Genomic DNA, 24021 nt, shown 5'->3' with positions numbered 1-24021 from the left:
CTCACTCTTTCTTGGCTTCTCTGCTAGTGTCTCCTCATTTCAGTAATTGCTAATATTTAAGCTTCCCTTAGGCTCAATAATTAGATTTCTCCTCTTCTCCACCTACAATCCTCCCTAAATGAAGCTCATCCAGTCCCATTAATTTAAATACCATCTATATGCAAATAGCTTCTGTTCAGCCCCTTCTCCCGAACTCCATAGTCATATATCTGACAACCTACTTGACATGTCCACTCAGGTGTCTACCAGGCAGCTCAAATTTACCATGTGCAAAATGGAACTTCTGCTTTTGCTTTTCCATAATTTCCCCTATCACAGTAAATGGCAGCTCTGTCCCTCCAGGTATCTAGATAAAAAAATCATGGTACCAACCCTGATTCTTCTTTTTCTTTAAAAAGGTACATCTCATCCATTAGCTAAACCTATAGGTTTTACACTGAAAACTTAACTAGAACTTGGCCATTTCCCACAATCTACACCTCTTGTGCTATGGCAGGTTATATATGACCACAAATTCTTTGAGATTCCCACCAAGAGATAAAGTTTAAATCCCCTACCCTGAAATTGCCCTGTGGCAATTTCAACAAATAGAGTATGACAGAAGTGAAGCTACCCCACTTTTTAGATCTAGGGTTTAAGACATGGCAGCTACCACTTTTGGTCTCTTAATTAAGATACTTGTTTTTGGAGTTGTAACCCACTCTGTACATAGACTGAATAATGTACTGGAAAGGCCATGTCAAGAAGTTCTGAAACCACATGAAGAGAGAGAGAGACAGAGGGATTCACTGAAGCCCAGCCTTCCTGATCTCCCTTCCGAGGCATCAAGCATGCATCTGAAATGATCTTGGATCATCCACATTAAGCAGCCAACCAAATACCTCTAAATGATCTTTGCTTGCTCCTCATGAAGCAAAACTGGCCAGCTTAAGTCCCTGAAGACATGTTTGACCCACAGAAATGTGACATAGTATAAACTGGCTGTTTTTTTTTTTTTTTTTTTTAAGATTGACTGATTGATTGATGATAGACATAGAGAGAGAGAGAGAGAGGCAGAGACACAGGAGGAGGGAGAAGCAGGCTCCATGCCGGAAGCCCAACGTGGGACTCGATCCCGGGACTCCAGCATCGCGCCCTGGACCAAAGGCAAGTGCTAAACTGCTGAGCCACCCAGGGATACCCCAACTGGCTGTTTTTATAAGCCACTAAATTTGGGATAATTTGATCCAAAGTAATGGATAACAAGAACCATCATGCTTTCCCAAGGAATCATCACTCTACTGTTGGATGACTTCAAAGCCTTTTAACTGATCTCTGATCTCCTTGATTCCAAGCTTGGCCTTCCCATTTGCTTCTTTACGAAGAAGCCACAGTAACTCTTAAAAATACTATATCACTCATCTCCTGAAAACCCTCCAAAGGATTCCTACCTAATGGCGGTTAATAACCAGGTCTTATAATAAGGTTGATAGACAACGTGATCTGAACCTCCTCTGCTGTTCTGACTTTTCATCCTACCATGTTTCCCCATACCTGTGTGCTTCAGCCATACTGGCTTTTCTGAAGCTGCCGGGACACATCAAGCATACTCCCATTGCATTAGCCACTGCATTTGCATTTACTAGTCCCTCTACCCAGGAGAGGTCTCATCCTTGGTCAACCACATGGCTCCCTCCTTTAGTTCCATCCATTCTCTGGTTAAATTCCTTCTTCTAGGAGAAAATATTGATGACCATGACCTATTAAATAACATCCCAACATTCCCACTCCAGTGAACTCTATATTCTCATACTGATTTTTTCCCCAAACCATGTGATTCAGCCATTTATATTACCTATATACCTTGTTTATTTATTTTCTGTTTCATCCCTTTGTGTATAATTTTATTGCACTGGTATTATTCTTAAAAACTACATATTTTAAAATCTTAGTTGTTTTTAAATTTACAGAAAAATTATGTTTATAACCTTTGAGAATCCATTTTTTCATTCAATAGTTTATTACTAAGATTTATCCATGTCATTGGATTTTGCTAAGGTTATTCATTTTGCCTATGGTATTATTTTGTGAATACACAATAAATTACATCATCTCCTCTTATGCTCATTCACATTGAGATGGTTTTCAAATTTGCTACTGTGAACAGTGCTACTATGAATATTACTGTACATGTCTCTATGCACATGTGCAAGAGTTTCCACTGGTAAAATAAAGCCTAAGTGGTAGGTTATTTAATGTTATGCTTTTCCATTATTCTTTGTACCAGGTCATGGTTCATGTTTCTACTGAAAACCATCTGAGCTTCTTCAGTCCCTCTGTTATACATCTGGACCAATATATTTAACTATCCAGGACATCTAGTGGCTGCCTTTTTCACCAGCTACCCTACCTTTCTTCTGCCAACAGTACCCTAATTTTCCCTTGATAAACTCAATTTTCCATTTTCAGAAGTTCAGGTGGGTGTGACAGCCAGCTCTAGGATTGAAACTGACTGGCAGAAACCATTCAATACATCCCATCCTCTCAACCCACAGTAATGCCTTCAAAGATAGTGAGGTAAACTGTTTAGAGACATTCGTTGGAACTTTTGGGAGGAAGACTTTTATTACTCTTCTATGGAATTGACTACAGAGGTACTCTCATCTCCTGGATGAAAGAGGCTTGTAACCTTGAAACAGAACAAACTCTGGGGATGTAGGATCAAGAAACAACAACAGAGAAACCAGGTCCTGGTCACAACTTCAGATCCTCATAAGCCATATCTAAACTTAATCTTCTACCTGGAATTTTACACTGTCTGATCCAATAATCCCTACCACTTTATTTTTTCTTTAACCAGAGTTTCTGTTACATGTCTCATAAAAGCCATAATACATCCCTAATTTTATCTCCAGTAGTTCCTTTGCATTAACCTTTCACCCAGCCATTCCCAGCCAGGTCCCTTGTTTCCAAGAGTCCCCTGATATTTATTATATTCTACCTCCCATCTAGCAAATTCCTGCCCATACTTCATAGCCCAGCTTCATTCCCACCTCTTTTATGGACCCTTTCCTAATCATGCTGGAACTTCACAGGAAGCATGGTTCTGCTTTTCTTTGTGGGGTAATGTTCTGTTTTCACCATTTCTTTTAGTCTTATGTTCCAATGGACATCTTCTGCTATGCTGTAGTATGCTTCTTGCCTTGTCCGACTCATAAGCTTGCTGAGTTCAAGGACCATGAGTTTTATTTCATTATCTCTTCCAAGACAGTAAATCCTTATTAATGAACACACTCTATAAAGCATGTCCATGTCTTTTCCATTCTCACTCCTCTTTCTCAGTTTCCAAGGTGCAAGACTCCATGTTGTATGGAAAACCCCAAAAAGCCACCACTGTTAAAACTAAAGCAATGAATTTGCCTTAACCCTTGACTACCAAGTATCTCTCCCCAGTGTATTACACTGGATGCTCTAACAGTCTGTGCACCACTCAACAGTTTTTACAGATATGAAATTTGCAAGCTTTTAAGAGAGCACATTAAAAAAAAAGCACTTTAATGCTCCTAGAGGATAAATTAAACAATTGATTAAAGAACATATTTCATGAATATATAACAGAAAATCTTAGAACATCTAATAAATGTTTACTTATGTATTCACTTATTTTTATTTATTTTCTAAAGGGGGGGAGGTGCAGAGGGAGAGGGAGACAGAGAACCATAAGTAGGCTTCCTGCTGAGTGCTGAGCCCGACATAGGGCTCGATCTCACAACCCTAAGATCATGTCCTGAGCCAAAATCAAGATGCTTAAGTGACTGAGCCATCCAGGCATCCCTGACAAATGTTTACAAACATTTATAAAAAGAGAGAAAAACAACCTCTAAAAGCAGGATCGTGATGAGAAAGATTTATGGAATGGGGCTGTCAAAACATGAGTGGAATGAATGAATCTTACTTAACCCAGAATGAGAACTTAAAAAAAAGAACCATGATTTGAGAAACCAGACAGAAGACCTATTATCAAAGCTTTAAGAAGTGGCTGGTGATTCCATTGTTGTGTTTGTCAGGAGCCAGTGATGACAGCGTTCTAAAAACACTTCACAGTTTTCATAAAATTAGCTAAATTCATTTCACAAAACTTCTCAGATGGTTGTGACAACATAACCTAGTATATCAAGACAGTTAATGTCTAAATCCTATGTGCCAAAAAAGTATCAGAATCGCTTAAAAAAAAAGGTTTGTGGTATTGTATGATCTATCATTGCCGAAAAATGTGTAATTCTCACTTTTATGTTACCCTACTCACTACAAAAATGAAAAGTGCTGTAGCCTATACACCATGCTATACAACCCAGACAATAAATCCACAAATATTGAACAGTATTTTCTATTCTGAATTGGTTCCTTTGATAAGGTGATAAAGAAAGTGGAGAGGCTGAGGGGAGACTATTTGGTCCTTTATTTTTTTTATATAGAAACACTAAAATGTGGGGTGTCTGGGTGGCTCAGTGGTTGAGCATCTGCCTCTGGCTCAGGTCGTGTTCCCAGGGTCCTGGGATAGGGTCCCGCATCAGGCTCCCCGCAAGGAGCCTGCTTTTCCCTCTGCCTATGTCTCTGCTTCTCTCTGTGTGTCTCTCATGAATAAATAAAATCTTTAAAAAAAAAAAAAAAAACACTAGAAAGTCACTTTTACCCCAGATGATTGTATTCTGTTTTCTTTTAAGAAAGATCTTTCTCAAATGTCTGATATCATTGATTAAAATCAATTGCAGAAACTTCATCTCTTGCTCTTTGGTGCTGTGATTCCCTACTAACTGTACAACTGTGTCACCACCTATGGAGCTTTAAAAAGTACATATTGTCTGGGCTTTAGCTCAACCCCATTGTTCCAGAATCTCTTTGGGGACTACCTGGAGACCTACATTTCTAGAAAGCCAGCTGATGAGGGTCACATATTGGCATCTGCAGTCCTGCATCCTGCATCCCTGTATCCTGCCTAGCTCCAGGTGAGTCGTTTTTTTCTGGATTCCCCAGGTCTCCTAAAAGATGACTGATATGCAATTAAGTAATTACCTCACAGCAAAGCTTGTAATCATTTGTCCAGCAGGCAGTGGTGACATATGTACAACCACAGAAACAATGTAAGTCCCTGGTAAATTCACTTAAACTAAAGCTTGTGTCATATCATATTATAAATCTACCTTGCAACCATATGAAACACAAACGACTGCCATAATTCTGTAGCCTCCTCCAAAACACATGGCAAACCACAGTGGAGACAAGTGGGAAGGAGAGAAGGCCTGGACAAGATAGGGCCTGGACCAACATGACAGATCATTTATTGCACAGGACTGTCCTCTAGAAGGTAGTCACTTATCTTAATGATAACCTTCCATCCAGCTCTACGAATGCAGTCTAGTCCAGACAAGTGCAATGGGAAAAGCACTGTGGTAGGAAAGTTAACTGAAAAACTAATGGGAGGTCTAGTCCATCAGGTAAGAGGCTCTACTAGACAGGTTGTCAGGGCCTGTCTTAGACAGTGTGTACTGTTATAACAAAATACCATACCCTGGGTGACTTAAACAGCAAAAAAATTTCTCTCTCCTGGTTCTAGAGGCTCAGAAGGCCAGCCAACATCCCTCGTGGGTTGCAGATGGCCTTCTATCTTCTTGTATCCTCACGTGGCAGAGAGAGGAGAAAGAACAGGCTCTCAGGTCTCTTCCTATAAGGGTATAAATTTCATCATTAGGACCTCACCCTCATGACCTCATTTATTTTTTTTTAAAGATTTTATTTATTTATTCATGAGGGACAGAGAGAGAGAGAAAGAGAGAGGCAGAGACACAGGCAGAGGGAGAAGCAGGCTCCATGCCGGGAGCCTGATGTGGGACTCAATCCCATGTCTCCAGGAACTCACCCTGGGCTGAAGGCGGCGCTAAACCGCTGAGCCACCCGGGCTGCCCTCATGACCTCATTTAAAATTAGGTTGCCTCTCAGAGGGCCCACCTCCTAATATCAGGAGTTAGGACTTCCACACAAGAATTTGGAGATACATAAACATTCAGCTCATGACAGGGCCCTAGGCAAGCAGACTAGATCTCAGAAACAAACAAACAACAAACAAAAAAACTAGCCCAGGAAGCCAGCAACACAGACTGGGTATGAATTCTGAAGTTAAAGAGTTTGTACTGCCAATGAATAGGCACAAGAGTGCTATTAGAGTCTTAAATGACATGTACAAGATATTTGGTTTAGGACAATAGGTTTGCTCCTCTACACCAATTTCTAAAATAAAAAATAAAAAAAGCATAACAGGGATCCCTGGGTGGCGCAGCGGTTTAGCGCCTGCCTTTGGCCCAGAGCGTGATCCTGGTAGACCCGGGATCGAATCCCACATTGGGCTCCCGGTGCTTGGAGCCTGCTTCTCCCTCTGCCTGTGTCCCTGCCTCTCTCTCTCTCTCTCTCTGTGACTATCATAAAAAAAAAAAAAAAAAAAAAAAAAAAAAAGCATAACACACACTAATTTGATCAGCATGAGAGACCAAACTCAAACTGCTGAAAAGCAGTTTACTTAAGAATTATGCAGGAGCTAAGTATGCCTCAGGAACAGAAAGAAAAATAACTGATAGAACTTCATAAGACATATAAGAAAATCACCTTTAAAAAAAACAATTTAAGAGTAATATATCAAAGACCAGAGTGAAGCCTAAGCACAGCAGGATGCTGGCTAAGTTAAGGTAAAAGTGCTTTTCTGATTGAATTCATAGTGAATTGCTTCTAGAATATGTATGGGAAGCAATTCGAGAACTGTTAACAGCTCTCACTTCCCAGGAGGAGTGAGAGGCAGAGACTATTCTCATTGCAAAATGAATGCCCTTTTGAAGCTTAAATTTTATAGAATGTTTACCAATAAACTACTTTAAATTACAGAATGTTTATCTATAAACTATTTAAAAATTATATGAATTTGAAAACCAGAGAGAGTGCTTCAATTTCTCACTTTGTTTTTTATATATACAAACACAACCATATTTTGAAGTCTGTGATCAAAAACCTCGCATCAGCAGAGAACATACTTCAGCAAAAGACATTTTTCTAAAGAGTTGTAGGGCCAAGAAATTCTAAACTGTTGGTGCAAACACCATCAAAACAAAATATGTAAAACTCAATAGGATACAAAAACACATGTCAGTCAAGCTACTGTTTTGGTGACATCTACTAGAATGGGCAGAGTAAGTCACCCACTCAGTCAACCGTGACTTTTTATCATTTAACACAGAACATGCCATGATCCATGTGTGAATAGTCTAAATCAGACCTGTCAAAATTTAGGGAGAAAACTATTCAGGATAAATTGCAATGTCAAAATACTGTGAAAGAAATCCATTTGTGAGCCAACTGCAACGTTAATTGTACTTATAATACGCCCAGTATGCAAAACAATGAAATTGAATGGTATTTTAGAGAGATCGGGTTTTGAGACAGTAACTACTAAGGCTTATCATGCATGTTAAAATTAACAACGATATTTCTTAGCCAGCACTCTTCCATCCCACAAATCTTTAAGTGGCGAGCATTATTTCTTTTTATTTTACGTGTAAGGCCAGAAATTTGCTACGGATCTCACAGACAGAAAGTGGTAGAGAAAGAAGTCACAGTCCGGCTTCATTACAAACACCTATGATCTTTCCAGGTCACATTTCAATGAATTACACATCCATTGGAACATAGCAGGACATGTTCTTTTTGAAACTACTAGTTTTCCAATGGTTCTCGTTGTTTAGGCAAGGTTAAATCAGATTATCTGGTCTGAATTTAAGAGTACAGAACCTTAAAATGTCTTTTCATCTCAGTGCATGTATAATTACATCAATTTACCATTTGGTTTTTCAAGATTATACCTCACTTTAATATTTTTTAAATCCTTTTGCCCCAGTTAACTTCTAATATATTACACATGAAGAAAGTGAAAAACAGCCAGCATTTTAGCACAAGTACAAAACACATACATTTAAGTGGATCACCAGTATATTAGATACCCAGAAAATGTTACAACCCATTATGCCACTGCACACATCTGATCTTTCAACTGTGGATTACTAACACAAGACAATAAAAAATTTTATGTTAATTTGTACCATAGCGTGCTATAATCCAAAGATAACCAAAACCAAAATTACCAAATCCTACATATTTTACTGATGTCATAATTAAGTATGCAAGCTGTATCTCCTTCACATAAAGCAACCACTAAAATTCCCTACAGAAATTGTATAAAAACAATTGGAAAATACTGACACTTAGTATCATTTGTTAAAGGGATTTATATATGTGGTTTTAAAAAAGCATCACTACCCAATTGCTTCCCAGGAGGATATGACTAATCCTTCCTTAAAATAATAGGCGAGATCATATTCAAAGTTACATATGGAACTAACATTAGAGCCTAGTGACAAGTTATCTATTTTGTTTCAAAATTTTCTATGTCAAAAACACAGAAGAAGAGTTAGCATCCTATTTATAATCCTCCCAAAAGCCTGTTATCTTTCCATACTACATGTCACTTTTATGAAGGAAGAATTTACCTCCAACTCATCATACCAATTTACTTGTTAATGATCTTTCAACCTTTAGGTGAAAAAAAATCTCAGGGCCATTATTCTGTCTTGTGAAAGAATGGATTGTTTCCCTTACTTTATTTTCAGCTTTACTGACATAATTGACAAAACTGTAATATATTTAAGTGTATAACATTATGATCTGATGCGTGTATACACCGTGAAAACATTTCCACAATCAAGTTAATTAACATACAGATTAGGGATGCCTGGGTGGCTCAGCAGTTGAGCGGGCCGCCTTTGGCTCAGGGCCTGATCCCGGATTCCCCGGATAGAGTCCCACATCGGGCTCCTTGCATGGAACCTGCTTCTCCTCCCTCTGCCTGTGGGAGAGGCATGAATAAATAAATGTGTGTCTCTTTCTGTGTCTCTTTTTCTGTGTCTCTCATGAATAAATAAATAAAATCTTTTAAAAAATTAACATAGATTAGACTATTTTAAACAATAGTTTAAAAAATTTCTTATTTTTAAATTTTAATATCCAAAAAACATGGAAATGCTTAAATAACTTTAGATTAAAAAAAAAAAAACCCTGATATAGTAAAATATCTCACTTGTAATAAAAAGTTCCCATACTTTGGTAGGTGACCTCTAACCCATACCCATACCATCCCTGATTCTTGGGAATCTGAAATATTTTCTAATATAAGCATGTAGAATGAGTTCCAAAACTACTTTTCCGATGTACTTATGAACAAGAATCCTAACTTTGAAAAACATATTACATATTTTAAAGAATGCTAAAAAATTCAAACTGTCAATAATCTAATTATCAGATATAGTTCATATTTCTTCTAATAAGCATTTAATGAATCTAAATGTAATTATATATCACAATTCCTATTTAAGAATGCCAAAGAAACCACAGGAATTATAATTATATATAATCAAACCCTTTGTTTTGCATGAGAAAATGAATATCCAGAACTGCCAGAGATTTGCCTAAAGTATTAGTGTTGGCAGTGATTTTTTTTTTTTTTTTTGGATTTGACACTAAAAGTAGAGACAACAAAAGAAAAAAATAAGCAAATGGAACTATATAAAACTAAAAGGTTTCTTTCTTTTTTTTTTTTTTTAGAGAGATTATTTATTTATTCAAGAGAGAGCACAAAGAGTGCCGGAAGAAGACACAGAGGCAGAGGGAGAAGCAGACTCCCCACTGAGCAGGGAGCCAACATGGGACTCCAGCCCAGGACCCTGAGATCATGACCTGAGCCAAAGGCAGACATTTAACTGACTGAGTCATCCAGGTGCTCCCAAACTAAAATGTTTCTGCATAACAAAGAAAACAGCAAACAAAATAAAAGCAATATATGCAATGGGAGAAAATATTTACCCTGTATCTGATAAGGGGCTAAAATCCAAAATATATAAGGATCTTAAAAAACTCAATAGCAAAAACCCAAATAATTGGATTGGAAAATAGGCAAAAAAAAAAAAAAAAAAAAAAAAAAAAAAAAAAAAAAAAAAAAAAACCTGGATAGCCATTTCTTCAAAAAAGATACACAAATGGCCAATAAGTACATGCAAAGATGCTCAACATGACCAATTGTTAGGGGAAAGCAAATCAAAGCCCCAATGATACATTACCTCACACTTACTAGGACGACTAGTATCAAAAAATCCCAAAATAACAAGTGTTCAGAAGAATGGGGAAAAAACGGCAACTCAGGTTACTTGTTGGTCGGAATATAAATTGCTACAATGAATATGGAAAACAGTATCATGATTCCTCAGAAAATTAAAAATAGAACTGCCATTTGATTCAGCAATCCTATTTCTGGGTAAACTGAAAGGAATTAAAATAAGTATCTTGAGCAGATATTTATATTCCCATGTTCACTGCAGCCTCATTTTAAATAGGCAAAATACGTAAACATGGTTAAATGCCCATTAGCAAATGAGTGGATAAAGAAAATGTGATATATATATATATATACACACACACACACACACACACACACAGAGCCAATGAAATATTAGCCTTTATTTTTTTAAAGAATTTATTTATTTGAGAGACAGAACACAAGGAGTGGGTAGAGAGGTGTGTAGAGGGAGAAGCAGACTCCCTGTGTGGGGCTTGATCCCAGGATCCTGGGATCATACCTGAGGCTAAGGCAGACACTTAACCAACTGAGCCATCCAAGCACCCCAAACTATTAGCCTTTAAAAGAAAGGAAATCCTGCCATTGTGACAACATAGTTAAAACTGGAGGATGTTACATTAAATAAAATAAACCAAAGAAAGGCAAATACTACATAATCTCACTTACATATGGATTCTAAAAAAAAATAAGTCAGAGAGTAGAAGGGTGGTTAATGAACAGGCTGAGGGTTCAGAAAAAGGCAGATATTGGTTAGATAGTATAAACTTCTAGTTATATTATAAAGAGGTTCTAGAGACTGAAAGTATAGCATCAAGACTATAGTTCATAAAAATGTATATTTAAAATTTGTTGACACTGATCTCAAGTGTTCTCACCACACATACACAAAAGGATAACTATGAGAGGTGATGGATATACTAATCAGCTTAACTGTGGCAATCATTTCACAGTGTGTGTGTGTGTGTATGTATGTACACACACATAATCTCAAAATATCACATTGTACACCTTAAATACATACATTTTTATTTGCCAATAATGCATCAATAATGCTAGTGGGAAAAAAAAAGCTAACAAATAACAGTCATTTATTTGGAGCCGGGTGTCCTGAAAGCCAGTCCTTATCTCTTTTCATCTTATCAAGGTAACAGTAATGATAATGTAAAGCAATTGGCAAAGAAAAATAAGAAAGCACAGATACAATAAAATCAAATACCATGATGTAAGTAGAATAAAATAGTGTAAGGAAGAATTGGGAAGTACTTATATATTAAACAGTTATATGCATGTATATACCTAGAATTACGCAGGCTCTTGTGAGGTGTTTTAATATTTGGTCTTCAAAACACATGCATTTCTATATGCTATAGAGGGAGACACAAAAATGGGAATTAAGACGCATTCCTATTTTACACCATTTAAAATGGATTTTCCATTTTAGAAGACTGTGAGTCATACAATGGTATTGGTGAAAAGTTTGGTGATTATATTCAAAGAATATGACTTGGCTGAAATACAATTCCCTTCCATGGAAGCAAGAGCTCACCATTAAAAAAAAAAAAAATCAGTTTTCTAGATGGAAAAAACAATTGTGACTGTGGTCAGACTTACATTTTAGAAGCTAAAATTTTGCCCTCCCACATAGGAAAGAAAGTGACTGAGAAATTCAAACTGATAAAACCTTAAAAAATTTTCTGCCAGATTACATCTATAATTTGTGAACTAGGAAGTTATTCATTTTATAGATCAAGCCCTGTTATAAACATTTGTGGGCTGAAGTTTCATGTCTCCATCAAATTCATATACTAAAGCTTTAACTCTCAATGTGACAGCATTTGGAGTGGAGCCTTTGGAAAGTAATTAGGTTTAGATGATCTCTTACTAAAATCAAGATATGATACAAAGGAAGCAGCATCTAACGGACCATTAAGTAACCCCACCAACTTAAGCAAGTGTGATGAAATTGGTTCTTAGGGCATACACATTATATTTTGGTTATCACTGCTCTTTTTAATGGCCTTACATCATGGTTTAACAAGTCTACATAGGATTTTGTAAGAATGAAAATCTATGTACCTCACATGATCTGTTTTGCTAAAGGGAAGAAAATGATTTACCACTTGGGAATGTGTTTTCTTCTTCATTGTGCATGGCATCTGAAGATGTAGTGGAAAAAGCACAAAAACAAGGCAGAAGAATTAGGTTATATTTTTAGATACATTAGCTGAACAAATTTGTCTTAGACCAACCAGCTGAAATCTCTGTGCTCTCTATACAAGGAGAGAAGTAGTCTGAACTCAGAGTTACCTGGTCTATTCTCTGCACTGTGCGAGCGAGCCCAGAGTCTAGGGGACAAAGCTGATTAATTGAGGAGGCGGGCTCACAACTCAGATTTCCTTATCTGAGTTCTAATCTGTCACTCACCATTAACATGCAGTAGGAGACTCAAAAATCAGTAAGATATTACCACTAAAGAATTTCCTAAGGCATGACATGCAAATGGAAATGAAAGCTAAAGCTACGATAGTTTCTTTAATATTCTTCTGCAAAATTTGTATTACCCTAAGATTTAATATGTCTACAGTGAGAAAGTTGCAGAAGAAATTTGCACACGATTTATTTCTCCAAGGAGGGTCAAAGATCAAGAAACATGGTTTACTTAGTGAATAAAACAATACTAGTTTTTGAATGACATAATTTCCCAAAATTATTTCTAACTAAAAAACCTGAAAGCCCAATTTTGTGGAATGAGCCATTGCTAGCTTTTCCAAATCCACATACAATTGGAAAATATATTTCTTATTTGCAAGTTCATCTTAAGTGATATGAATGACATGGATTCTGAGTGGTAGAAAGATAAATTTTGTGTTTAAGTACATGTCTTACAATTTCCAGTTGACTTCAGTCCTATTACAAAAGTCAACACCACTGCCCAAAATAATACATATGCCTATTGTCTTGGTCATCTTTGTAATTCATTGGTATTTTACAGGTGATATCAATGTTACATCCACTGACTATCAATAAGAAAGAATAAAGCATCTGGTTACCAATGCAGTCACTTGAAGGAATATAATGACAGTGAGAAAAGAAGTGTTTACCATTAGTCCCTACTGACACCTTCAGTTACACAATGACAGGGACCACTGTCCTGTCCAAAATACACAAATTGAATTTCTAATCAGTATAAGCTTTAGAGGCTCATGAAGTCTTATTGAAATGGTCAGCATTCTAGTCTGCTGCTACTATGAAAGCCATATGTCACTTTTAGTCCCAAATGCCATAAGTGATTATAAATTGGGATCTAAGAGGATGCCTGAGACTCACTTTTGTTTATGGCTCCATCAGCAAGAAAGTTCTCCTCTGATTCTACATGAGTAAGTAAATGCAACAGATATTCTGGATATCCTGCACTGAACCCCCTGTTGGACACAGTCATTCCTCTGATCAAATATGTCTAAATATTCATTACATACATAAGGCATGAGGCTAGCACAAGAGAACGTGTTCTTGTTAACCATGTGAATCTAAAGTGAAATTAAATAACCAGTTAACAGGCACACAGCTTCGTTAGTCAAGGAGCCATACCCCAACCCAAGATTATCCAACTTTAAAAGTCATGCATTAATTCAGCTTCCTTATAAAAAGAGGAAACACAGTTGGGAGGGCTGGTAGAGAACAGTGAAGGTATTGAAACAATCAGGGCATCTGCCAAGTTCTGTCCTTCCCTTCTTGAGGCTACACTGCATAAAAAACACAGTTGACCCTTGAACAATGAGGGAATTAGAGGTGCCAACCCCAGGCAGCCAAAAATATTCATACTACCTTTAATGTCTTGAAAACATAACTACTAATAGCCTACAGTTGTCAAGAAGCCTTACCAGTAACATCAACAGCAGATTAACACATATTTGGTATGTTCTATGTACTATATACTCTACTCTTACAATAAAGTAAGCCAGAGAAAAGAGAATGTCATTAAGAAAAGCATAAGGGGACAGCCCCGGTGGCCCAGCGGTTTAGTGCTGCCTTCAGCCCAGGGTGTGATCCTGGAGACCCAGGATCGAATCCCACATCGGGCTCCCTGCATGGAGCCTGCTTCCCCCTCTGCCTCTGTCTCTGTCTCCCTCTCTGTGTCTGTCATGAATAATAAAATCTTTAAAAAGAAAAGAAAAGAAAACCATAAGGAAGAAAAAACACACTTATAGTACTGTACTGTATTAACCGGAAAAAAAAAAAAAAAAGAAAAAAGAAACCTAGTTCAAACTTGTGCTTTTCAAGGTCAGCCATAATGTTATCAACAATGAAGAAAAGTAATGAGGGTCATGAAGAAGGAGAACAAATAATGGAGAGAACATCCATGATCAAGATATTGTGTTGAGTACATACACAAGTATTAACTCAGTTAATCTTCTTAATATTGTTCCTATTTCCACACATGGAGAAATCACCCTCAGAATAGCAACACCCAGATGAAATCTAGGTCTGTTGGATTCAAACACGGTGCATTTTCGGATAGTTTTGTTTGCTTGCTGTATACAGAGGTGCGCGCATCCCTTCTGTCAGAATGATCAATACAAGGGATGTGAGAGCACTTCTTCCTCTCATCAGACTGGAAGGGAAGCGTAACTGTGTTCTAAAATTTATTTCATCTTTATTTGCCACCAAACCCAGAAGCTTCTTCCATCTTGTGCCTGGAAAAGAATCACACCATTTGCCACTTAATTGTTCTTTTTCTTAGTTATTCTTTACCATTGTCAGGGCGGGCAAATCATTTCTTTCTACCAAATATCTTAGGAAAACTAAGAGGTGAGCTATTCAAACCTAATGGCCAACTCTGTTATATTTCAAGAAATTCTAGAATGGCTTAAGCTTCATTTTTGGAGTTAGTGTTAAGCAATAAAAGATGACTATGCTTTTGAAAATCCTCTTCTAGTGATAAGGACAAGCAGGTGCCATAGAACATCCTCTGCATACTTCATTTTCCTGGGAACATTTTTATGAATGGCATGCTCCGCATTCACACAGGCAGACTCTCTCATCAGTTGCTTACCTTGAATTCACTTTTCAGTTTCTTCTCACAGGAAAGTTTGCTCTTATTTTCCTGACCTTGTCAAATCTCTCTTATCACCATCCTTTACAGGGCCGATGAGTGCTGCATTTGTACATTTTTTATGAGAGATTGTAATTCTAGTCCTAGGGGAGGAATATAAACTATAGAAGGACAGGGGTTTATCTGCTTTTAAGCAATACTGTCTCCTTAAATGTCTAGCAACATTCCAATGCGTAGTAGGTGCTCTGTAAGTATTTTTTAATAGATTAATTTGCAAATTAACGACCTAGGGTTAAGGCTATACAAATCTGTAGCCATGGAACACAATAAAGTCTACCAGATTGAAATCTTAGTTAATTGGGACACTGTCCCCATCCATAGCTATGTTAGTCGTGACCTGCCTTAGCTCCAAAGACTTTACCAACATGTCATTTTTCTCAATACCAAGAATACAAAGGTATATTTTAAAGAATCAATAAGTATGCATTCAGAATCTTTCCAACACATGAGATGCTATAGAAGTACAAAGAAATACAGGTTGTGCTTCCTCCTCTCAAAAAATTTGTAATGGGGGCACCTGGGTGGCTCAGTGGTTGAGCATCTGCCATCAGTTCAGGTCGTGATCCTGAGGTCCAGGGATCGAATCCCATATCAGGCGCCCCTGTGGGGAGCCTGCTTTGCCCTCTGCCTATGTCTCAGCCTGTCTCTCTGGGCCTCTCATGTATAAACAAATAAAATCTTTAAAAAAAATTCATAATGTAGTTGACTAATATGCTGAGAGAAATTTAAGGAAGTGAAAAAAAAGTAGCAACCAAGAGGGAGGCCACTGGAGTCAGAGTGAGAGGGGCCTTGGGGCAGACCAGGGCCATGGAGCCCAATGCTCAGCCTGAAACACAAAGGAGGGAGATTAAAACAGAAGATGTGTTCTCAGGCCAGAGAAACAAGGAGAACATTAGCTATTCAGAAGGCAGGGAAAAGGAAGGAAGTCTGCTTGACTTCTCCAGAGGGTAGAAAAATAGTGAGAATGTTTCCCTAAGTAAGGACACCAGAGAACAAAGAATGTCTTAAACCCAGCCTGAGACTTGAGGTGATAAGGTAGGTCACAAAGAGCCACTTCCAATTCTTAACAATGGAAGGACACGTTGGAACTTATGTTTTAGGAAAACTATTCTAACAAGTTTATTTTTTAGGAATAAAAGTAGAAAAACATGTAAGTAATTGGAGGTATGAGGAAAATAGTCATATGCTCTTCTAGAATGGTAATAAATAGGTATATAAGTTCATGTGCAAGTATGTGTGTGTAGAGTGGAGAGAGGTACTAATTGTTGTTGTTGTTTTTTTTTTTTTAGCATCAAGTCTCCATGTTTTCAGCACTCAGATATCAGCACATTTAAACTCAGTTCAGTGCATCGAAATCTAATTTGTGGAATCTAACCAAAAGCAGAGAGCATGGCAGTTATGCAGTGGTTTCTATGACTGTCTGGATGCTATTTCTTTAGTCACCTCCTGGCCAAGGGCAAGTCAGATGCCACCTCAGTGTGATATTACAGTCAGTCCATGGAAAGATAACCTGTGTCAAGCCCTTGCTTCTTTCTGGCTTTATTGATGAAAGATAATTCCAGCACAACAGCAAAAGGAAAAGCAGAAGACTTGAAGGTCAATTATAACATTTGACCCCTTAAATTGAAGTTACTCTGTCAACCAGCCAGAACATGGAAAGTCTGAAATGACCGACCTGTTACTTTTCTATAAACTTCAAAATGTTTCCTTAAAACATCTCTGAATCAACTAAAATGACACATTCTCCTCTGACCAGCAATGAGAAGTATACAATAATATATATATTTTCTCATTATCACTGGCTATTTAAGGACTGTTTTTTTTTCCTGTTCAGTATTTAGTGTTTAAAAATCCAAGCCCCCTTCAATGAATTTGCTTAAAAAGCTTTAATTGAGCCCCCTTCATTGAATTTGCTTAAAACTGGCTAAACTTCTAAGGAGAAAATTGTAAAAGAATAGTAACTTGATAGAAACAAGTAAAGAGAAAATACTCATGTATCTATACCTGTAAAATGATGGCTACATGCGGCTCAGGTGAGCATTGCTGAATACCAAGAAAGTCAATTTACTTATGGTTGGTCACTTAGAAGTAGTTACAGTTTAAGAAACAAAGTGAATAGGGACATCAACCAGGTATGTCTAACTGCAATATCTGAAAACAGAGTCAGGCAATTCTGGTTTCCTTTTCTGAAATTGAGATTCACAAGTTGAAAAACACCCCTTCCTTCTTCAGTATCTCTTTAAACTTATCACCATTATTATCAGCACCCAGAAGCCAAGGAGATCCATCCTAAGTCAAAGATTTAACATATTCATTCATCAAAAGTTCTGGGGTTTTTATTTTCATTAGCCACTATTTTTTTTTCATATTATTTAAGTCCTATGAAAATTAAAAGAAATACAATTTCTCACCTATTGACTGTGTACATGCACACTTTTGTAAAAATTGGTAGATATACTCACTGTGCATTTTAACCAATTTTTAAAGAAACAGAATAAACTTTATATTCATGTAGACACGCAAATCCATTTACCCTTTTTTTAATGTTTGCAAATCTCAAAGCATGAAGGGAATAAAAACTTGTTGTAGACATTTTTAAATTATTTCAAATAGGTAAGCACTTTGGTTGTGACTTACATTCTTCTCTTTAAAACACTGTGCCCGATAACAAAAATTAAATTTTGTTTTTATCCATTATGTTCTTGCAGATAATGCCAAAAGATAATTAATATCATAAAAATGAAAATTGCATCATAATGAGGATGATTTGTCTTCCCAAGAAACACAGATCTAAGAGTGTCAAAGATTTCTAGAAGAGTCACCAGCTCTTTTTTTTTCCCCTAAAGACAGGCCAATGGAGCCTCTGAGTTTAGACAGACTCAGCCACCCACACTAGGTGGGCCACAGTGGATAGGATTTGGTGAGCTATCCTGTTTACTGCCTCACTTGGTAACTAAGATTATTTTCCAAGACTTTCCATATTGTCTCTAGCTTTATTTTTTCTTTTGTGTTTTCCTAGGAATTAAAAAATACTGAAGGATCTGGGAGTTTTTTTGCCAGTCTTGGAAAATGATAATAGTACGAGCTCCTTAGATACTGCCAGGCCCCTTCATTAGGAGGATGTGATGATAGGATCCCCCTCAAGACTCCTGAGAGGAGAGAAGAAATATCTAGCCAAATCCTTAGTCACTTCCCCAGTTAGTAGGTAAGACAATGAGAGGCTAATCTGTCTCCTTAAGCTAAATATTGATGTGTAAGGATGATTCTAAAGTCTTTAACAATCAGTAGGTCATACCAACCAATCAGAAAGAGCAGGAACCTGAGTGCTGGGGCAATCCTCCACAGATTCCTGCTGTGACCAGCAATCATCTTCTAGTTTCTGAATCATGGAGGTCCTACAGATGCACTGGGGGAAACTCTGGGGGGTAGGTGAGAGGAATCAAGGGAGGCTAGGTCCGATCAATAACTATCTTCCAACCTACATAAAACTATTCTAGTATTTCAACAATCCAACTGGCACATGTTTACCATTGTGTACTCCCGAAATTAGCCATATTTACATGCATAAGCATCTCCTCTATATTCTAGGAAGTGTGAAGACTTAATCGCTGGTAGACTTACAAGTAAATCTTTTTTAGTTAAGAATGGAGACCATGTAACACAATGGTTAAGAACCTGGGCCATGCCACTAACTATACAACACTGTTACTACCTCCAGCCTCCTCAATTCATAAAATGGAAATGATAAGAATATTCCTGGGAGTGCTATGAGAATTGATGGAGTAATGTATAAAAAGCACTTTGCATGGCAGGTGCTCAATAAACACTGGTATACATCTACTTCAATAGTAGAACATATCTTTGTCTAGCTACACTGTCACGATCAGTAGAAAATAGAGCCTCCCAACTATTTTAAGTTACCTAAAAAAAATTTGCATGAATATATCTTACTTTTCAAGCTGTTGGGGAATGATGTATGCCTTCAGATTAAGTTTGGGAATTGAGGAACAAATGCATTTTTGTAAGATCTAAATTTTAAAAAGGTCAAAAAAAAAGTGGTAGCTGGTGTCTTTTCATTTTAATGAGAGAAATTATTTATTATCAGCTGTGTGGTATGGTTGTGATATTACATGATTCGCTGACAAAATATATGGCTTCAGGATATTTCTCCACAGATATGAATAAAAAATTTAAATATGTCATGCAGGATTTTTAAAAAAATTTCATTTGGGAAGCACTATATGACATCTTATTTTTATGAGGAAGATCAATATTTTTTTGCCAATATTTTCTTCTAAAAATAAGTTCCAATGACTTAAAGAATTAAAAAAGCATATGGTAATATTTTTCAGCTTTCTTTAGGACATCAGGAAAGTCATTAACATATATAAGTTGCCTATTATAAAATTATAAGATATTAGAGCTGAAAGAAATCTTGTCAGGGATGCTTGGGTGGCTCAGTGGTTGAGCATCTATCTCCCTTTGGCTCAGGTCGTGGTCGCAGGGTCCTGAGTTTGAGTTCCGCATCAGGCTCCCCACAGGAAGCCTGCTTCTCCCTCTGCCTATGTCTCTGCCTCTCTCTCTCTCTCTCTGTGACTATCATAAATAAATAAATATTAAAAAAAAAAAATTCCAAATAAAGTATCTAATAAAAATACCAATCTCATAAAGAAAATCTAATTTATAAAGCCAACTGTAATGATTATCATCAATAATTTGTGATTTTCATTAGAATATTTTACATTTTCATTAGAAATAGATTTTTATTTGCCAGGAAACAACTACAACATTTAGAAAAGCCAAGGATCCTTGCAGACACTGCCATGTGCATATGAGTAAGCATGAAGACATGCCATCTGTTGGCAATTAAAAGGAAGAAAATTACCTCTTTTACCAAAAAGAGTTGTGATGTTCAAATGTAAGTTTCCTAAAAAAAAAAAAAAAAAAAAAAGTAAGTTTCCTAAGTAGCTGATCTCTGTCCCTTCTCTCCTACTCTCTCTTCTTAGCCTTATCTTCTTAAGGGCACTATTATTTTCTACTTAACTGATAATTTGAGACCAAGAAATCCCCCATTCTCCATAGGTAATGCCTTGTTTATGCTGGTTATGGAATGTTCCTTATGATATCAAGTGGAGGAAATCATGTCTGAGGTATCTTGTATCTCACAGATCTAGGTCTCAAAATCACATGTAGGTATCAATAGTATTGCCCTCCGAATTGTTCAAAGGCACAGTGACTAGGAAATGCAGTCCACGGATGGGTCATGAAAATGACTTAACAGGAATGAGACTCTTTTTTTCAAGAAATTAAACATGAAATTACAGAATAGAAAACATGCTATACAGAATAAAACAGAAAACATAATTGTATCACACACATTATTTCATTACATTTTGTTTCAATTTCATATAGACATACACACACATGTGCAAACATCACACACAGATGTGTATACTGTGTTTTGATGAAAAAGGCATTTCTAACTGTTGTAATGGGCAAAAGTGTTTGAAAGCCACTGAAATGAAAAAGAAATCACAAACTGGCATTTAACACATAAGTTTCAGTCAACCAAATACTTAACTTAGTCCACAGAGTGGCTTTCTGGACACTGATCCATTGCTAATATTTAAAGACTGCAAGAGATCACATAAAAAGCTGTGTATGTGGGTTCCTTTGAAAAGTTGGAAGATCTAACATCCCTTTGGGACACAGTCCCTGGGAGCTGAGAATTAGCTTTGCCACTAGAAAAGACATGGGCTCTCCAGGTCATCATGGTTCCTCGCTTCTCCTTTCTTTCTCAGTTTTATACTTGCCAGATAACTTCAGGCATTTGAACTTGACACCACTGGTCTATACCTGTGCTCTGACAATGATCACAGAGGTCCAGGAATTGTTAAAGAAACTCATGGATCATCCACTGCCTGATAGATACTGGATCATCCACTGCCTGATAGATACTGAGTCTAGACTGTCTCTGGTCATGAAAAGAATAATTACAAAGCCATCCATCTGTAAAGCCAACATATCCCTTAGAGGTCCTTACTGTCAACTTTTCATTTCACAGACAAGAAAACTGAGACCCAAAGAGAACAAGTGAAATGGCAAATGTCATAGCTTTAGTAGCTCCATGACCAGAAATAATGTCTCACTTCTATCTTGATGCCCTTTCATGGCTGCCATGAGTTGAATAATTTAAAGAAATGAGAGGCATTTTTTTCAGGCTACAGAGACATATCTATGTGATGTGTAAATGATCTATAGGTAATGAAGACACTGCTGGTATAAATAAAGTACTGGCAATCAACATTCTACTCACACCAACATATTTTGTTCACATCCCTTTCCTTCTTTACCTATGGTATCCAAATGTCTATCAATTGAAGAAATGTAGCTAGGATAGGTCAAGGACTGCATAGCATACATTCTAACATAAGAACAACGTAGGTAAATTTCCTAATTTTGATAAATATATCATGGTAAGGCAAGATGTTAACATTGTGGAAATTAGGTGAAGGGTGTCTGGGAACTCTCTGCACAATCTGTGCAACTTTTCTGTAAATCCAAAATTATTTCCAAAACAAAAGTTCTGTTTAAAAATATTGAGAAACTATGAATAAAGATGTTATGCGAATGCCATATTCCTTAGCAGTAAAAACAGAAAAGGATAAATTTATCTTGAAGAAAACATTCCTTTGTCAAAAAAATGACTCGAGCCCAACTGTCACCACTCAAAACCTTGCAACAGGCTGGCTCAAGGCTTATAAAAAGGTCATGGCTCTAAAAAGGCCCAAATGTTGCTTCCACATTAAACATAACTCACTAGGACATACACACACACACACACACACACACACACACACACACAAATAGTTCTAACTAATAAAGAGGGATGTTTTCCAGATGTTCTTTGTAACACCCTAGAGAGAAATAGCAGATTTGGTTTTAATGGCATAGACCTGAGAAGACATACTGCTTATCTTTAAACTGTGGTTTCAATGAATACTTTAGAGTACAATTAAAAAAAAAAACAAAAAAAAAAAAAAACGAAGAAGTTGGGGGAAGCTCACCAACTGATTCAGAGAAAGTTCAGGAGAATATGAAGAGGCCGAGGTATCCGGGGAATTGTCTTTTCAGCTGATGGACAATGTCCATGTCCAAAATAGCCCATCTGGATCCTCAAATTTTCATGACCCCAATTATCCTGGAAGGAACTTTCCTATGTCTAGATCAATTATTACCAAAGACAGGTGTTTGTTAAATAAATAAATAGAAAATAAATAAATAAATAAACATCTGATATGGACATGAGGATATCTCAGCACTTGAATCTTAGGAAACAGGCAATTTTTCAAAATGCCCATAAGCAGTCATTTTAAAGCTCCATATCTTCTGTGGCAGAAGATACTACATAATTTCTTGCCATGAGTTCTCAGGAGAGGAACACAGTCTAGTGTGCACTGCTCAACAAAATCCTGTGCTTGGGATGAGAAATGATGCAGAACTGAGGAGGAGATGAAAACATCCAGGCTTTCCAAAAAAAGTTACCTTTTGCTGTGTCTGTATGTCTAAACTGGGCTACTACTGCCCTACCTCAAATACTAAAGCAACCGACTAGAAGACTGCAAAAGACTCCCTTTTTAAATTAATAAATCAATGGATAGTTATATTACATTCTATTTGTAATTGTCTGAATAGCATTTACTTCACATGCCTTTTGTTTGTGGCTCTGTACCATGTGCCCACACAGAATGTACATTCTATCTGGGCTGGTAGATGATGAAGCCAATTTGTAACTTAGTGTGGTAATATGATAAATGCCACAAAGGAATAGTAGTACTTAACACTGAAAAATAGCAAACAAGGGGTGTTCGTCTGTCCTGGGGTCTACAAGCTAAGTTCTGAAGGGCAGAGAAGAGTTGGTTAGGGAACACCAAGTGAGAATGGATGGGGGTAGGGGCTGCTGCAGTGTTTCCAAGGGCCAAGGCAAGAAGGGGCATGGTATTTTCAAGGGGTTAGAAAACAGGCTTATGTGACCTGAACACTGGCTGTCCAGGGGCATAAGATACATGGTGAATCTCGATAAAGAGGTGGGCCAGGTCACACAGGGTCCAAGAGCACTGACACAGAAACCTCACTGTGATCCCAAGAGACCTGAAGTTTCCAGTTAAGGCAAGCCCACAACCGTAAAGTGTGCTAAGAAGCAAAGTGACAGTTCCATATTTATATTCAAAAAAGATCCAACTGGCTGCTGTGTGAATAAGAGTGACTCCTTTGGGGTCTCTCTTGTGGCCCTAAGACTTTTTGTCCTGGCCTCAAGAGAAGTCGTAAAAAAAGCAAAAAATTTAATTAATGTCTTCTCTGGGGACACCTGGGTGGCTCAGTTGGTTAAGTAAGCATCTGCCTTCAGCTAGGTCATGATCCCAGGGTCCTGGGACTAAGCCCCACATTGGGCTCCCTTCTCAGGGAGGAGTCTGCTTCTCCCCCTGCCCCTCCCCTCCACTCATGTTTTTTCTCTCTCTTAAATAAAAAAATAATAATTCTGTAAAAAAAAAAAAAAAACTTAAAAAATATCTTCTCTACCTAATGAACCATCAAAATGTGAAACCTTATTAGGTTCACCAAAATGGAAACGGGTTTTAAAATTAAAAAACATGGCCAGCTACACATAGGTAGAGTCTCTATAGAAGTAGCTATATTCTTGGGC

General features: G+C 37.2%; 2 protein-coding genes across 11 annotated transcripts in view; one reads left to right on the top strand and one right to left on the bottom strand.

Annotated features, from left to right (window-relative positions):
- The window catches only part of LOC144321971 (uncharacterized), a 444052-nt gene extending 437916 nt beyond the window's left edge, over nucleotides 1–6136 (top strand). The window contains exon 12 of the mRNA XM_077911346.1: nucleotides 6126–6136. The gene's annotated coding sequence lies outside the window, so the exon portion shown is untranslated. The remainder of the gene's footprint in view (nucleotides 1–6125) is intronic.
- Nucleotides 1–24021, bottom strand: part of PRR16 (proline rich 16) — a 537790-nt gene that overhangs the window by 199106 nt on the left and 314663 nt on the right. For 2 of the 10 annotated variants that reach the window (XM_077911365.1, XM_077911368.1), the window contains exon 2: nucleotides 20203–20244. The exons of 7 other annotated variants lie outside the window; for them this stretch is intronic. The gene's annotated coding sequence lies outside the window, so the exon portion shown is untranslated. Of the gene's footprint in view, nucleotides 1–5547; nucleotides 5702–20202; nucleotides 20245–24021 lie in introns of all 10 variants that reach the window. One more of the 10 variants, XM_077911367.1, reaches the window with a different exon arrangement.

The sequence above is a fragment of the Canis aureus genome, chromosome 10, assembly GCF_053574225.1.
Source record: "Canis aureus isolate CA01 chromosome 10, VMU_Caureus_v.1.0, whole genome shotgun sequence".
NCBI lineage: Eukaryota > Metazoa > Chordata > Mammalia > Carnivora > Canidae > Canis > Canis aureus.
The sequence above is the reverse complement of the archived record's forward strand: the minus strand, read 5'-3'. Positions and strand labels throughout refer to the sequence as shown.